Genomic DNA, 17,328 nt, shown 5'->3' with positions numbered 1-17,328 from the left:
AGGAGGCTGAGGCAGGAGAATTGCCTGAACCTAGGAGGCGGAGGTTGCGGTGAGCCGAGAGTGCGCCATTGCACTCCAGTCTGGGTAACAAGAGCAAAACTCCATCTCAAAAAAAAAAAAAAAAAAAAATCCAAATATCACCAAGAACAGTGGCTTGTGCCTGTAATCCTAGCATTTTGGGAGGCTGACGCAGGCAGATCACTTGAGATCAGGAGTTCAAAACCAGCCTGGCCAACATGGCAAAACCCTGTCTCTACTAAAAATACAAAAATTAGCTGAGTATGGTGGTAGATGCCTGTTATCTCAGCTATTAAGGAGGCTGAGGCCGGAGAATCGCTTGAACCTGGCAGGTGGAGGTTGCATTGAGCCAGGATTGCACCACTGTACTCCAGCGTGGGTGACAGAGCGAGGCTCTCTCTCAAAAAATAAATAATTAATTAAAATTTCAAATATCAATTTAATCTTTGACTTATGATCTCCTCCCACTTCTTTTCTTTCTTGACAGGATCTCACTCTGTCGCCTAGGCTGGAGAGCAGTGGTGCAATCAGGGCTCACAGCAGCTTCGACCTCCTGGGCTCAAGCAATCATCCCACCTCAGCTACCTGAGTAGCTGGGACTACAGACACACACCATCACACACAGCTAATTTCTGTGTTTTTTGTAGAGATGAGGTTTCATCATATTGCCCGTGGCTGGTCAGTCTTTCCAATTTTATGCTTACATACCTTCTCGGTCAACATTTCAGTTACCAGTCTATAAACTTAATTTTGCTGCTTTATTTAGCAAAAGGCCCCAGCGGCTCCTTCAATTTCATGTAATTATACTTGCCAGAAATTATTTCTATTTAGTATTCATATGTATCACTATACTTTTTTTTTTTTTAGATGAAGTTTCGCTCTTATTACCCAGGCTGGAGTGCAACGGTGCAATCTCGGCTCACCGCAACCTCCACCTCCTGGGTTCAAGCAATTCTCCTGCCTCAGCCTCTCGAGTAGCTGGGACTACAGATGCCGGCCACCATGCCCAGCGAATTTTTGTATTTTTAGTAGAGACAGGGTTTTACCATGTTGACCAGGATGGTCTCGATCTCTTGATCTTGTGATCTACCCGCCTCGGCCTCCCAAAGTGCTGGGATCATAGGCGTGAGCCACTGCGCCCAGCCCTGTATCACTATACTTTTTATTAATAAAGTTATAAAATGAGAAGCTATAAAATTCAAAGTATTCACTTTACTGGTTTTCTTTTTTTTACAGTCCTGATAAACATTTTCAAATTATTCAATCTGTTCAATAGGAACTAGAATCCAAGTGTGATGATATAGTTAGCTTCAATTGCTATAGGGCAGCTACTTTAATGTAGTTTCTTCAAAACTCTTAACAGATACATGTTATATTAGAATAGAATAATAATTTAAGTACATTATGGGTAAAATAGGTTTTAAAAGTTCCAGAATAACTTCTAGCCATGATTGTTTTGATTTCTCTTTTTTTTTTTTTTTTCATTTTTTATGATAGGATAACAGCCCACCATTCTTTCTGCCCTCATCCAGGCCCACTTAGGTTCTCTACTCAACTACTGCAATCTCTACCTCTCTGTGCTTCTTAACTCTAGTGTATCATTCCAACTCTGAGGATATTAACTGTGTAGTACATCATGGATCAGAACTAAAATTCCCACCTGGGCTTGATAGGCCTTCTGCAGACCTTCAGACTCTCCAGTTTCCTTTGTCTTCTCCCCATTTTTTCAACCTTCCACCTAGACAAATCTATTTAGTAGCCTTTTCCTACCTCCAGGAACTTTCTTAAGTCATTTCTTTACCAAGGAGGTATTTTCCTAAACTAATTATAATGGAAATGGTGATTTTTCTCCACTTCACCCTAAACATGATTGTTTTTTCTCCTTCAGTCTCTGAGACCTCTAAATGTGCTTAGGTTTCTAGGTATATCTGACATAAACTTTAAAATTTTAATATTGGTAAAAATCTCAGACATATCAGTCTAATCTATCTTTTTTGTTTACTTTTTTATTATGGAAAAATTCAGGCATACAAACCAAAAGAGACTAATATAATGCACCTCCATACACCCATACCAAGCTTCAACAATTACCAGCTTTTTCCACTGTATTAGACAATAAAAAGTCTGTTTCATTTATTTTGTGCAACACCTATTTCAGCATAATACATCTTACAGATGTCTTAAGAAAATTAGTAAACTCTCATTTGATGAAGTCATTAATAAAGTAATGAAAAGTTACATGTAAAAATAAAATTTAAGGACTTTTTAAAAAACTACAATACATTAAAGGAAAGTTCAGGAACCTCTGAACTGAATAAAGAAGAAGGGAGAAAACTAACAATTGAATCCCTATTTTATGCCATAAACTAGGTGGTTTTCATATAGTTTATAAATTTAAAGTGATGAGTATGATAGAACTAAGAATAAACAGAAAGAGATAAATTAGTGAAAACTGATATTGTTCAAGGAACATTTATTGAACATTTTTCTGTAATGTGCTAGGTATAGTATAGGCTACTACATAAATAATAACGAATAGGATAAAATATCTGTTCTCATGGAGTTTATGATCTAGATGAGATAAAATATAATTATCAAAAAATATAATAAGGCTTACATTTTTAGATTAGAAAAAGCTTTATTTAGGTAACATCTGAAAGTGTGTAAACACACACAAAAATTAGCTTTAGCTGGGTGCTCTCCTGTAGAGGACTGAGGTGGAAAGATTGTTTGATCCCAGGAGTTTGAATCTAGTTTGGGCAACATAGTGAGACACCATCTCTAAATAAATAAAAATAAGCTCTGTGGTGTTAAAGAAAATGCCACCAGTAAAAGAAAGGCATGTATTACAAAAGTGGGTCTCAAACTTTTGGTGCTCAGGACCTAAAATCTGGGCCCATTATTGAGGATCTTAAGGACCTTTAAGGTGGCCAAGAACACACCACAACACAACAGTTCAGCTCCATTGCACCTTCTAAGTAAGATCCCAGGCAGGTCCACTGAATTCTTATGAAGAATAAGATTAAAGAGAAAACAGTGACCAAAAGATAAGGTTGAACATTTGCGTTCTAAGAGTTTTGTTATAATAAAGGTTTTGTTTATATGGATTAATACTATAGATCTTTAATATATTAGAAATTAAAACAAAATATTCAACTATATACTTATAAGTCATTTAAAGTAACAATAACAAACCATTATTTATAAACATAAAAATAATTAGTAAGAAGAGGAAAATAATTTTACATTTTTGCTAATCTCTGGTATCTGGCTTAATAAAGGAAAAATACCATTCTCATATCTGCTTCTGCATTCAAACTATGGTGGTGGTGCTTTGACTGAAGTCTCTGAATAAAACTTCACTTTATATTAATATGTAGTTGGAAAAGGAAGAACTTTATGGACCCCTAAATGGTATTGAGGACTCCCAGGGGTTCTAAGACCATATTTTGAGATTTGCTGAATTACAGGAAAAACATCCTAGTGAGTCATGTCAAGTTCTCATTCTAGAAATGTATTTTAGAATGCTAAATGGAGATGGGCTTAATGACTTAATTCCTATACTCAGTGACCCGAAAGCCGAAAGACTTTATATCTGGAATCTTAACAGTCTTTCCTCATCTAATGGTAGGTAGTAATTTTTCTTGTTTTAGCAGGCAGATGCAATGTCCTTGGTCACCTTAAAGGGGCAGCAGCAACATAACAATTCAGCCCATTACACCTCCTACGTATCTAAAATCCCAGGCAAGTCAATTGAATCGATATCAAGAATAAGATTAGAGAGGAAACAGTGATCAAAAGATAAGGTTGAATAGGTGATTCTAATTGGTCATAACAGATAAGGCTGGGATGATAAAGGGTGTAGTATTGCCATTCTAATTCATGTTAAATGAAGACAAGTATGTATCCGTCACAGGTTTCAGAGGAAATATTGCAATATTACTATAACCTATACATGATTTATCCAAAAAGCTGCAGTTTTTTTTTTTCAAATTTGACAGATTAGGTCTGTATTTACAATACATTATTTTTGTGAGAAGGAGAATCTGCTGTATGCCAAAAAGTATGCCTGGCAATGGGATACAAAACAAATAAGAGCTAGCCCTTGTGAATCAAACAGCTTTGGTGAAAGAAATAGATTTCCTAATTATTATACGATGTAGTAAATGCTATAATAGCAGTATTATGACCAGGCTATAGAAACACGGAAAATACTATGGTGTGGTTAAGGAAGACGTTGGGTTAAAGAAGGTTTCATGTAGATAATGGCATTTGAGTTATAGACTTTGACAGATAAGTAGAATTTCACAAAGTGGGAAAGATGGTAAAGGCATCCAGGAAAAAGAACCAAAATGCACAAAAATAACCGCCTGATGACCCACTGCAAATTTGGGGAGCTGTAAAACCATCCAGTCAACCTATGGCAAAACTAGAAAGACAAGCTGGGTACAGACTAGAAAGAATACTGTATACCATATTAATTAAAAATGTAGATACTATGAAACAATAGGCAATAGGGAGCCAGCAAAGGAACATGCCTTAATCAAAGATGTATTCTAGAAAGGAAAGAAAAAGAAATTCTTACAGCAATGTAGAGAATGGAGTTTAATGGGGAAAGACCAGTGGAAGGAGGACAAGTACAGTGATCTTGGTAAGAGAAGATCCTTATGATGTTTAAGTCAGAAAATGAACCTGAATTAGGACATTGGCATTAGTAATGAAAAGTTGGAAGAGACATTTTAGAAGTGGAATTGACAGGACATGGTGACTCATTATTTATTTAACAAATATTTATTATACTTCTACTTTGTGCCAGGCACTATCCTAAGCTTGGGGAGATGAAAGTGAACAAAAAGTCAAAGTCCCTGTCTCAAGGAACTTATACTGTAGTGGGGGCACTATTGCAAGAGCTCTGGCCAATTTGATTTGGAAGGGTAGAGAAGAGGAGAGGAATACTGTCAAGAATGAACCCAAGTGAGAGTCAGAGGATAAGAAATAAACAAACAAATAAAGAAAAAAGAATGAACCCAAGGTTTCTAGTTTGAGCAAATGGGTAAACAGGGTTACCATTACCTGGAGATTAAATTAAAAGGAATGTTTAAGTCCGAAAATGAGCTCAGTTTCTGAGCCACTGTGCCTGGTCATCAACTTATTTGTTTATTGAGACAAAGTCTCACTCTGTCACCCAGGATGGAGAGCAGTGGCATGATTTCTGCTCACTGCAACCCTGCCTCCTGGGTTCAACCAATTCTCCTGCCTCAGCCTTGTGCCACCACACCTGGCTAATTTTTGTATGTTTTAGTAGAGATGGGATTTCGCCATGTTGACCAGGCTGGTCTTGAACTCCTGGCCTCAAGAGATCCGCCTGCCTTGGAGCCCCAAAGTGCTGGGATTACAGGAGTAAACCACAGCACCCTGTACCCAGCCAACTTTTAAGAAGATTTTAAATATAACACTTAACTATATACTACAAGAAAATGTTAAAACCTAATTCTTACGGTCTTTGGAACAAGCAACAAAATTGTTTTGAGCTTCATAAAATATGGACCTAAATTTTCATCATTTTTCACTTGTACAAGAAACATAAACTTTATAATGTAACTTTATTACATTTAATTAATGAAGGTTGCAACTGTATACTTTAAAAATTGTACTATAAGGCCGAGCGCGGTGGCTCACGCCTGTAATCCCAGCACTTTGAGAGGCCGAGGCAGGTGGATCACGAGGTCAAGAGATCGAGACCATCCTGGTCAACAAGGTGAAACCCCGTCTCTACTAAAAATACAAAAATTAGCTGGGCATGGTGGCCTGCGACTGTAATCCCAGCTACTTGGGAGGCTGAGGCAGGAGAATTGCTTGAACCCAGGAGGTGGAGGTTGCGGTGAGCTGAGATCGCGCCATTGCACTCCAGCCTGGGTAACAAGAGTGAAACTGTCTCAAAAAAAAAAAAAAAAGAAATTATACTGTAGGCTGGATGCAGTGGCTTACGCCTGTAATTGCAGCACTTTAGAAGGCTGAGGCCTGGGCAACATGGCGAAACCCCGTCTCTACAAAAAACAGAAAAATAGCCCAGTATGGTGGCACACATGTGTAGTCCCAGCTACTCGGGAGGCTGAGGTGGGAGGATTGCTTGAACCTGGGACATAGAGACTGCAGTGAACCCTGATCACACCACTGTACTCTAACCTGGATGAAAGATCAAGATCCTATCTCCAAAAAATAATAATAAAATAAAAATAATACCATAAAACCTGTCATAAACCTCATCATAATTCAAAACTATGAAATTAGATCCTATTTCACCTATATGAAGTAGTGGATCTATTTCCTGTCTACCAATACACACTTCCTCACTGAAAACCAAGAATCTTATGCTGGGCACAGTGGCTCATGCCTGTAATCCCACCACTTTGGGAGGCTGAGGTGGTTGGATCACTTGCAGTCAGGAGTTGGAGACCAGCCTGGCCAACATGGCAAAACCCTGTCTCTAGTAAAATATAAAAATTAGGTGGGTGTGGTGGCACACGCCTATAATTCCAGCTACTCAGGAGGCTGTGGCAGGAGAATCGCTTGAACCTGAGAGGCAGAGGTTGCAGTGAGCTGAGATTGCGCCATTGCACTCCAGCCTGGGCAACAAGAGTGAAATAAGTATATATAACACCTTGCCCTCATATGACAGTATGTGATACTTTTTGAAGTACATGCACCAAACTATGAGCCCCTGAAAGGTAAGAATTGCTCTATTCCTTTCTATAGTTTTAGTGTTTTGCGCAATACCTGGGACAAAACACAAGGTCTATTCATATTTGAGCTAGTGAATGAATGACAAACAGATAACAGGAAAACTGATCCAAAGTCATTTCAAATAAGATACATGATTCCTAGCTACAAAAGGAAGACTGATGATCTAGATGCACTAACTAAAATAATAAATGGGGTGGGTTTATGCTAAACTAAATACCATGAACAACCAGAAACCAGAGGCTTCAGGAATTCTCTTTCCAAGCAAATTGCTGCAGTAGTCACTGGAGTCTGGGCCTCCTCACCATCTCTGCAAGTGGAAGATGGTCTTTCATTGAAGGACACAGCTGGGAATGGGAAGACCATGTTTGGGCCTCTGGCTCCAAACATGTCGTGGTATGGGGAGGCAGAAGAGAAACAGTAAAATCCTCTTTATAGCCAGCTGTAGGAGTCACAGAAACGCTCCTAAATACTTCTTAAATGGACAAGGAGTAGAATTTTTAAGAAGGCCAGGCATGGTGGCTCACACCTGTAATACCAGCACTTTGGGAGGCTGAGGCAAGAGGAATGCTTGAAACCATGAGTTTGAGACAAAGATGGGCAACACAGTGAGGCTCTGTCTCTACAAAAAATTTTAAAAATTAGCCAGGCATGGTGGTACATGTCTGTATTCCTAGCTACTCAGGAGGCTGAGGTAAGAGGATGGATCGCTTGAGCCCAGGAGGTAGAAGCTGCAGTGAGCCATGATCATGCCATTGCACTCCAGCCTGGGTGACAGAGCAAGACACTATCTCAAAAAAAAAAAATTATTTATGAAATCCTAGGAAATATTTCTTTAGCAGAACTATCTCCCCTATGCTTTCTAAAATCCCACCAGTGAAAGTATTTTACTTGTTTTGGTTAATGGTCCCTTCCAGTTCTAATGGACAATAGCAATTAGTGTCAATGAATGCTAACCTCTTCTCCCGCTCCCATGATCACATTATTTAAGAGGTTTGCTAACCAATATCTACAATGTTTAAAGTCCCAGTTCCTATTGCTAAGTGTAGCAGACTTTCCATCGTATCATGCATCAGATATACTTGCCCTAATATTTAGGTCGGGGATTGCATACTCAAGGGTTCAGTGTCAGGTAATATATATGTAATGTAAGGTAATGTTATATAATATCATTGACAGGCAATGTAAATCAGTGTATCTATGACTTGTTTAAAACAATAGGGAATCTCAGAGACTATGTCAAATGCAGAGCATGTGACCTGCCTGTGGGGCAGCCACTATTTAGTTCCAGTATATTTTTCCTATACAAAAATGTGAACCTTTGGGTACAATGTACACTATTTGGGTGACAAGTATACTACAAGCTCAGACAAACTTCACCATTATACAATTCATCCATGTAACCAAAAACCACTTGGGTACCCCTAAAGCTATTGAAATAAAAATAAATAACTTATTTTAAAAAGTGAAGCCAGATTTTGCCCAGATTTTCCAATTTTTCAAGAGAGGATGCAAATCCATATTTTTTTTTTTGCAAATCCATATTTTAATGTAAAATGTACCAATTTTTAAATATATTTGTGGCTAGAAGTGTCTTTTTTTTTGACACAGCACCTCACTTAGGTTGGAGTGCAGTGGTACGAGCACAGTATACTACAGCCTCAGCCTCCTGAGCTCATGCGATCCTGCCACCTCCCAGGTCACTGGGACTACAGGCATGCACCACCACATCTGGCTAATTTTTAAATTTTTTGTAGAGATGGGGGTTCTCACTATGTTGCCAGGGCTGGTCTCAAACTCCTGGGCTCAAGGGATCCTCTTGCCTCAGCTCTCAAAGTGCTGGGATTACAGGCATGAGCAACCAGGCCCAGCCCCAAAAGTCTCTTTCTGGTTTTTATTTTTTGATTCTTTTTTTTTTTTCATTTATTTTCACACTTGGTGATCAGGGATAAGTGTCTTTTTGATTGTCAATTTGTGACCTTAGTCTAAATGAATAGACAACACTGAGAAAATGGAAAGGGTCAAAGAGGAGGCCTATTTGGGCCAGAAAGCATGAAGCAGAGTCAAAGGGGAATAAAAGACAGGGAATAAGCACGGGATGGGAGGTGAGAAATGAATTTCACCAACCTCAAAACCTCACATAGGAGCCCCAATCTGCTTGTCTTCTAATCTGAGAGTAAAAAGGAAGAGATGTCAAGAAGGAAATAAAGGAAGAAGAAAACGAATCACCTGTTGAATGCTTACTGGATGGCAGACACTGCATGGGCTGCTTTCACGTGTTGTTTTATGGAGATATGTCAATGCAAAAAGAAAGAGTTCTATGCATGAGAAAAAGAATAAAAGAAAATACATCAAAATCCTAACAGTAAGGGTGTCAGATTATAAGAGCTCCTTTCTCCATTCTCCATAATTTTAAGCCATAAATATAATATGGTATATTCACATTATAAGACAAACTACACTGAAATTTAAAGTGGGTTTCATTTAAAATGGAAATTTAGGATGGTGCAAACTCATCCACCCTAGAGTATAGAAAGTAAACTACTATAAGCCAAACTATACACTGAATATTTAAACAGAAAAAGAAAATGTAGCCATTTCAAGTGTATGTGATATATAACTATGCAATTATCAACCCAGAAAGAGAACATGAAAGAAACTACACAGGTGATATGGACCACAGTTAATTAAACAAGAACAGAAATATGTGAAATTGTTAAGAATGTTATAAATCATTTTTTCTTCAATTTATAAACTACCAATATGTTCTGTGTGTGTGGCCTAAATAACTATAAATATACTAAAAGTCCTCTCTTCTATAAAAACGTTTAGACTTTTACCTATCTGTTACATACTTTTACACACTCACTGCATTTTCTTTCGTATAGGTGTGTACAACTCTCATATTTAAATAATCTCCTTTTTTCTGTCTTTTGTCTTTTAGGGTTTTTCAAAGATAACAGGTTTTTTTTTTTTTTTTTTTTAATAAATGAGTATGTCATTATAGGCCGCTCAGATTCTAAGCAATCTAAATCCCCAATTAATCTCTTCCAAATATGCATATTTAGTGTTCATTCTGCTCAAAAATGAAACCCTAACCTAAATACTTCAAGTGAAGTTTCAGGGGAAAAATACTGTTCAAAAACCTAGATAATGCATTCCTTTGTTGATGCTAAATATAGTCATCTCAAGATGACATACATTTTGACAATGATCAGTCTTACATGTCAAGTTTTCAAAAATAGCACAAATTCCATTTTAAGGTGAGCAGGAAAAATTGCTATTCATTACATTTCAATTCAAAATGGATTTTAAAGTGTGAATCTTCTATTAAAACTGGATTACACTGTAACTATAATGAGGAAAACTGGATTTAAAAGAATTTTGTTGTGGTTTTAGCTTAGAACTCTTTAAGGGAATTGTTGCAAATAAACTACATAATTTCATGCATTTTTCTTTAAATTGCTCCCCGGAAGCATTAGTAAAAATATAAAATATCTGCAAAAATACGGTGCTCATAGCTGTAAGGAAGAAGAAAATTAAACAGCTACATTGGTTAATCAAAGTTTACTTACACGAATTTACCTCTCCCAAAAAAACCTTTTTCTCATTTGATTATGCATTTTTTCTTAACATTACCCCAAACCCAAAAGAATTCCAGACAAGGTTTTCTTACTGCAGCAATTTAATCTGTAAAAGGATAACATTAGCTGGGGAAATTGTGTGGTCCACTCAATAACGTGTGACTAAGATGGTACAAATACTTGAGTTTATTTAATCACATTACCTAAGACATAGTTATGTTGTGACTCGCAGGCCAATGGACCGCTGCTACATGATTTCATTAACAAAATTCAACGATAAATGATGTTCCCGTTTCTTTGGTCAGGGAACTAATTTCTTCATTACGGCTTCTTTCTCTACCTGTCTCTTTACCAAGGACATTTTGTTAGGACACATCTTCATGCTATTTTTACCTTGTTATCCCTCTGCCAACTTTGTTCACGTTGTGGCCTTTAATAACCATAAAATGAATATCTCTAAGTCATTGCCGTAACCAACTATAACCTCTCAACTTCGTCATTTTATGCATAAATGTCAATGCTAATACATTTGTAGAACGTTTTACAGTTTACAATAGTTGGAATGGTCTAGGGGAGTTTTCAAGAGGTGACTACATTCTTCACTCACGCAAACTACGTAAACTTCGCAAACTTCCAGCTCTAGCTGCTCAACCCCCAGCATCCCACCTCGGGCAGAATCACGAAAAAAACCGTCTGGAGACACGAGGGCAGGGATATGAGGGGGTGGGGGGGTAGTAGGCTGTTAAATCATATTTCTCCCCATCTTCCATAGGGACCGATCAGAAAGGATTCTTTTTTTTTTTTTTTTTTTTTTTGATTGACCACTGGTGATCAACAGAAAGGATTTCTTAACTGGCTCTGCTGCAGAGACAGAGATCGCAGCGGGGGCACGTGGCGGGGGGGGGGAACGGCACTAAACTTGCCCCATTAGGACCCCAAGGGTTCAGTCGAGGGACTGGCACCCACTCCGCTCACAGAGGGCACGGAGGGCTCCCTCCCTACAGTGGAGAACGCACCCGAAACTCAGCTGTCAGGGCGCAGGGAGCAGAGCAAGGGCTTTGCAACCAGAAGCCGGAGGCCGGCTGCTTTCAGACACCGGGGCAGCCCCCGGTCGGCACCCCGCCGAGCCCGCAGGACGCGGCTCGCTGCGGACTGGGCCAGCGCGGAGCCACAGCTGGATGGCCCCCGGCGCGCTCCTGGACTGCAGCGGAGCACTGCCAGAAGCCGCGGACCCCGAGAGCCTCTCGGCAGCCGCCGCTCCCGCCCCCGCCCTCGCCCCAGCCAGGGGACCCGACACCTCCGTCTCCACTCCCCCATCCCACGTTCCCCCAACTCTTCTCACCCTGCAGGAGCCAGTGACTGGCGAAGGTCCTCCTTTCGCTCGGAGAGACAGTGCGCGTCCTGCCTGGCAGTGGGTAGGGTTCTGGGAGCTCTGGCCGCTAACACTTCTGCTCCAGCCGCTGGGAGACCTCTGGCCGCCGCCGCCGTCTCCAGCAGCAAGTTTCCATAAAAGTCCTGGTGCGCAGCCTGCTCCCGCATTCCAGGCGGGCCCAGCGCCGGCTGCAGCTGTTCCAAAACACAAGGCCAGTTCCCCCAACCCCCCACCTCCGTCGTATCACCCGGAGCGGGGTGGAGAGTCGTGGAGAAAAGCAGGGGAGGGGGACCGTGGCTGCCAACTTTCCGCCAAAATGTGACTGTCTCCCGGCCCTAGGTGAGCAAGCTGACCCCTTAACCTTGGGCCCGCCTCCACCTCCAGCCAGGCCCGGGGAAGGAAGGCTGCCCCCGCCGTGGGAAAGGAATGAGGCTGAAATGGGCGTCATTACCCGGGTGGAGCTGGCTCCCCCTACCCGAAACCCATTTGCTCTGGGGCCCACTTCTCTTAAATACTCTAGCCGTCCTAGTTTCCAGTCAAGAAGCCAAGCCACTACATTATCTTCTACTACCATAAGCATTGACCTTTGGCCAAGTTTTCCTTTATTACCAAGAGCTTGGGACAGCAATCCGGGAACACTTCATCTATTTGTTGCTTTCCTTTTCTTAGCTCCAGTCTTTAAAGGGAGAGTTGAAAAAGAAAGGAAAAAGAGAAAGAAGAAGGCAGAGGAGAAGAAAAAAAGGAATTTTTTTTTTATAAGTACAAATATATTTATATTCCACATTTTTCTTAATTGAAGGCAAACCATGTCTGGTCTTCCTAAAGTTTCATAAGGGCATCTTTGAATATTAGGCACCCACAGATCTTTTTCAACTTGGACCGCCAGCCTGTCAAACCCATCAGACAACATATTAAAACCAAAAATGCACACTCAGAGGGAGCATTTTTGGTGGAGGAGATCTTTAATTCTTCAGTGAACTTGAAAGAAAATATCTAAATGACATCCAGATAAACAAGGGATAAAGGTAACCACATCCAACTTCAGGCCCTGAGCAGAGAGCAGTGCTCAGGTTATATTTTAGGGATGCTGAAAAGGCCTTCTGGGCCAGGCGTGGTGGTTTATGGCTGTAAACCCAGCACTTTGGGAGGCCGAGGCGGGTGGATCATGTGAGGTCGAGTTCAACACCAGCCTGGCCAACATAGCGAGAGCCAGTCTCTACTAAAAATACAAAAAATTAGCTGGCTGTGGTGGCACGTGCCTGTAATCTCAGTTACTGGGGAGGCTGAGGCAGGAGAATCGCTTGAACCTAGGAGGCAGAGGTTGCAGTGAGCCGAGATCACACCACTGCACTCTAGTCTGGGTGACAGAGTGAGACTGTCTCAAAAAAACAAAAAGAAAGTCTAGGCGCAGTGGCTGACCCCTGAAATCCCAGCACTTTGGGAGGCAGAAGCGGGTGGATCACCTGAGGTCAAGAGTTTGCAACCAGCCTGGCCAACATGATGAAACCCTGTCTCTACTTAAAATAGAAACAATTAGCCAGCTGTGGTGGTGGGTGCCTGCAATCCCAGCTACTTGGGAGGCTTAGGCAGGAGAATTGCTTGAACAGAGACCAGGGAGGCAGAGGTTGCAGTGAGTTGAGATCGTGCCATTGCACTCCAGCCTGGGTAACAAAAGCAAAACTCCGTCTCAAAAAAAAAAAAAAGCCTTCTGCTCTTAAAACATAACTCTGTTCCCTAGTCCCATCCCCACACTATTTACTCAGGATGGAAACTCCTTTAAGGAGGTAAACCATTCATTCCTCAATTATAGAAAAGTTCAAAACTGGCAATTCAAATGATTTAAATGTACCAAAATACAGACACTGATAAGTGGTCTTGGTAGTCTTGCTTGTGCCGTGTTCTCTTTGATGCCATCACCTTGGCCTTCTTCAGTTCATGAAACTTTCTATGGGCATTCTGGCTGCAGGGCCTTTACATAAGCTGTTCCCTGCATGAAATCATTTCTCCCACTTTCCCCTTCACCTAATTTCAACATATCCTCTACATCTCTTCTTAAATGCTGCTTCCTCAGAGAAGGCTTCCTTGCATCCCACCTTTCTTCCTACCTTGCACCTCACCTTTCATCCCACCTTTCTCCTCCCTATAAATATCTATTTATTTATTTGGAGACGGAATCTCGCTCTGTCGCCCAGGCTGGAGTGCAGTGGTGTGATCTCACTTCACTACAGCCTTCGCCTCCCAGGTTTGAGCGATTCTTCTGCCTCAGTCTCCTGAGTAGCTGGGATTACAGGCATGCACCACCACACCTGGCTAATTTTTGTATTTGACAAGGTTTCACCATGTTGGTCAGGCTGGTTTCGAACTCCTGACTTCACGTGATGTTCCACCTTGGCATTGCAAAGTGCCGGGATTACAATTGTGAGCCACCATGTCCGGCTCCTGTACATATCAATTTATAGTTACATATTTATTTCTGTGATTTAAAGAAGTGAGTTGGCTGGGCACAGTGGCTCACACCTATAATCCCAGCAGAAAATAATAATACATAAATAAATAAATGAGTAGACGCTTTTTAATTTATTTTTTATATCCACCCACCAGATTCACCAGGTTAAACAAAGCTCTCCATTCTCTCTGTAGAACACTGATAGCTACTCACAGCATGCAAGGCCTGCTTATTTTCCCACCAATTCATCATTCAGTCATTTAACAGATACTCAGTTCTAGATGCTGAGGACACAGCAGTGACAAAAGAAAAATCCCTGCCATTGTGGAATATACATTCTTGTGAAAGAAGGCAGACAATAAGCAAATAAACGAACTATGTAGTACCTAGTGACATGCAATATGGCAATATGGATAAAACCAGAGCAGGAAAGTAGAGAAAGCTGGAGCAGGCTGAGTGGCTGCTGTAATACTAAAGAGTGGCTAAGGAAAGCCTTATATGAGTAAAGCTTGAGGAAAGTGAGGAGGAGCCTATGTAAATATGTAGAGATGCAAATATTTGGAGGAAGAGTGGTCCAGGGATAGATACAAAGGCCCAGAGAAGGATTTTATCTGACATGTTCTAGGAAGAATCAGGAGGCTTGTGTGGATGAAGCTGAGTAAGTGAGGGGTGAAGTAATAGAAGGTGCCCTGAAGAGCAGGAGACAGACCGTGTAGGATTTTTTTTTTTTTTTGAGATGAAGTCTCGCTCTGTCACCCAGACTGGAGTGCAGTGGTGCGATCTCAGCTCACTGCAACCTCTGCCTCCCAGGTTAAACAATTCTCCTGCCTGAGCGTCCTGAGTAGCTGGGATTACAGGTGCCCACTACCATGCCCAGCTAATGTTTGTATTTTTAGTGGAGATGGAGTTTTACCATATTGGCCAGGTTGGTCTTGAACTCCTGACATCAGGTGATCTGCCAACCTCAGCCTCCCAAAGTGTTAAGATTACAGGCATGAGACACCATGCCTGGCCTTTTTATTTGTTTTTAAGAGACCCAGGCTGGAGTGTAGTGATGCAATCACAGCTTACTGCAGCCTCTAACTTCTGGTCTCAAGCGATCCTCCTGCCTCAGCTTCTCTGAGTAGCTGGGAATACAAGCATGCACCAACACACCTGGCTAGTTTTTTACTTTTTATAGAAATGGGGTCTTATTATGTTGCCTAGGCTGGTCTCAAACTCCTGGGCTCAGGCATCCTCCCACCTCTGCCTCCCAAAGAGTAGGGATTACAGGCATGAGCCACTGTGCCCAGCCTCTTTTTTGGACAGCATTGCAAAAATTTTGGCTTTTACTCTAACATGAGTGGCCTTTGGTAGGTTTTGAACAAAGTAGTGACATAATCTGACATGTTTACTCTAGCTTATGTGCTGCATATACACTAAATGAGGCAAGAGAAGAAGCAGGGAGATGAAATTAGGGGTCTTTCACAATGATCAGAATGAGGAATGGGGATTTGGGCAAAGGTGATAGCTGTCAAGGTACTGGTAGTGAGAAATGCCTAGCAGATTTTTTTTCCTTGGTGACTTTTTAGGTAGAACTGGTAGGATTTTGGTAACTGAATGTGAAGTGTGAGGAAATGTGGTTTTTGGCCTTTGATCTGGAAAAATGGAGTTGTAATTTACTCAGTTTAGGGAAGATTGTGGGAAGAGGAGGTTTAGGCAGGGGTGGTAAGGAGCTCAGTTTTGACATGCTAAGTTTGAGAATATAAAAATCCAAGATTTGCCAATTTGTATAAGCACTGCTTGTATACTTATTACAAATAATTGGGTTTATTCTATACCAGCTCCATGGTTTTGAAATTATACAAAGTAAACATTTTAAAGATGAAATTATAGGCCAGGTGCAGTGGCTCACACCTATAATCCCAGCACTTTGGGAGGCCAAGGTGGACATATCACCTGAGGTCAGGAGTTCGAGACCAGCCTGGCCATCATGGCAAAACCCCGTCTCTACTAAAAATGCAAAAATTAGCTGGGCATGGTGGCACACACCTGTAATCTCAGCTACTCAGGAAGCTGAGGCAGGAGAATTGTTTGAACCTGGGAGGCTGAGGCTGCAGTGAGCTGAGATTATGCCATTGCATTCCAGCCTGGGTAACAGACTGAGACTCGGTTTCAAAAAAAAAAAAAAAAAAATTCTAAAAGCAAAAATAAAGTTATAGTTTTTAAAAAGCTGAGTTGAATGCTTTGAAAAGACCTGATAAAGGCAGATAGCTTACAAAAATTACCACCAACCTAGGTGTGGAGAAGACAAATGTAAAAGATTGAGTACAAAATTATACAAATCTAGGGAGATTCCGCAGTCGATGTTTTTCATGTACCTTTTCTCTCCTTTAAAAATAAGGAAAACTTGAAATTCCAGATGATGATTTAGTGCATGGGTCGTCAAAGCCCAGGTCGCACAGCAGGAGGTGAAGGCAGGCCAGTGAGTGAGCTGCTCAGAACACCTGAGCTCTGCCTCTTGTCAGATAAGCGATGGCATTAGATTTTCACAGGAGTGCAGCCTCATGTGGTGGCTCACGCCTGTAATCCCAGCACTTTGGGAGGCTGAGTTGAGTGGATCACGGTAATCCCAACTACTGAGGAGGCTGAGGCAGGAGAATGGCTTGAACCCGGGAAGTGGAGGTTGCGGTGAGCCGAGATTACAGTGAGCCAAGATCGCACCACTACACTCCAGCCTGGGCAACAAGAGCGAAACTCCATCTCAAAAAATAAAAATAAAAAAGATTCTCATAGGAGGGCAAGCCCTATTATGAACTGTTCATGTGAGGAATCTGGTTGCGCACTCCTTATGAGAATCTAAGACTCTAATGCCTGATGATCTGTGGTGGCCCAGTTTCATCCGAAAACTATCCCCACACCCATTCCCCCCACCATCCATGGAAAAACTGTCTTCCCTAAAACTGTCCCCTGGTGCCAAAAAGGTTCAGGACTGGTGACTTAGGGGTTTTATTTTATGTTACAAAGATAACTTGATATACCAAGTGAATCCATACTCCCAACTAAAGGCCTTGATACTATATCAAAAGATAGGCCAAAGAAAGTACATTCATTCATTTAAAATTAAAATGTCAATGAGGTGCATTGGCTCCAGTCTGCAATCCCAAAACTTTGGGAGGCTGAGGTGG

At 41.2% G+C, this 17,328-nt stretch overlaps 1 protein-coding gene and 1 pseudogene across 9 annotated transcripts in view; one reads left to right on the top strand and one right to left on the bottom strand.

The window, feature by feature from the left end:
- The window catches only part of NEXN (nexilin F-actin binding protein), a 42,416-nt gene extending 30,590 nt beyond the window's left edge, over positions 1-11,826 (bottom strand). For 7 of the 9 annotated variants that reach the window (XM_035251947.3, XM_035251949.3, XM_035251953.3 and 4 more), the window contains exon 1: positions 11,686-11,826. The gene's annotated coding sequence lies outside the window, so the exon portion shown is untranslated. Of the gene's footprint in view, positions 1-8,988; positions 9,078-11,685 lie in introns of all 9 variants that reach the window. The other 2 variants (XM_035251954.3, XM_078332280.1) reach the window with 1 other exon arrangement.
- LOC144577201 (putative uncharacterized protein NEXN-AS1) lies at positions 8,858-11,853 on the top strand (annotated as a pseudogene).
- Positions 11,854-17,328: the final 5,475 nt, after the last annotated feature.

Source organism: Callithrix jacchus, chromosome 7 (genome assembly GCF_049354715.1).
Source record: "Callithrix jacchus isolate 240 chromosome 7, calJac240_pri, whole genome shotgun sequence".
Lineage (NCBI taxonomy): Eukaryota > Metazoa > Chordata > Mammalia > Primates > Cebidae > Callithrix > Callithrix jacchus.
The sequence above is the reverse complement of the archived record's forward strand: the minus strand, read 5'-3'. Positions and strand labels throughout refer to the sequence as shown.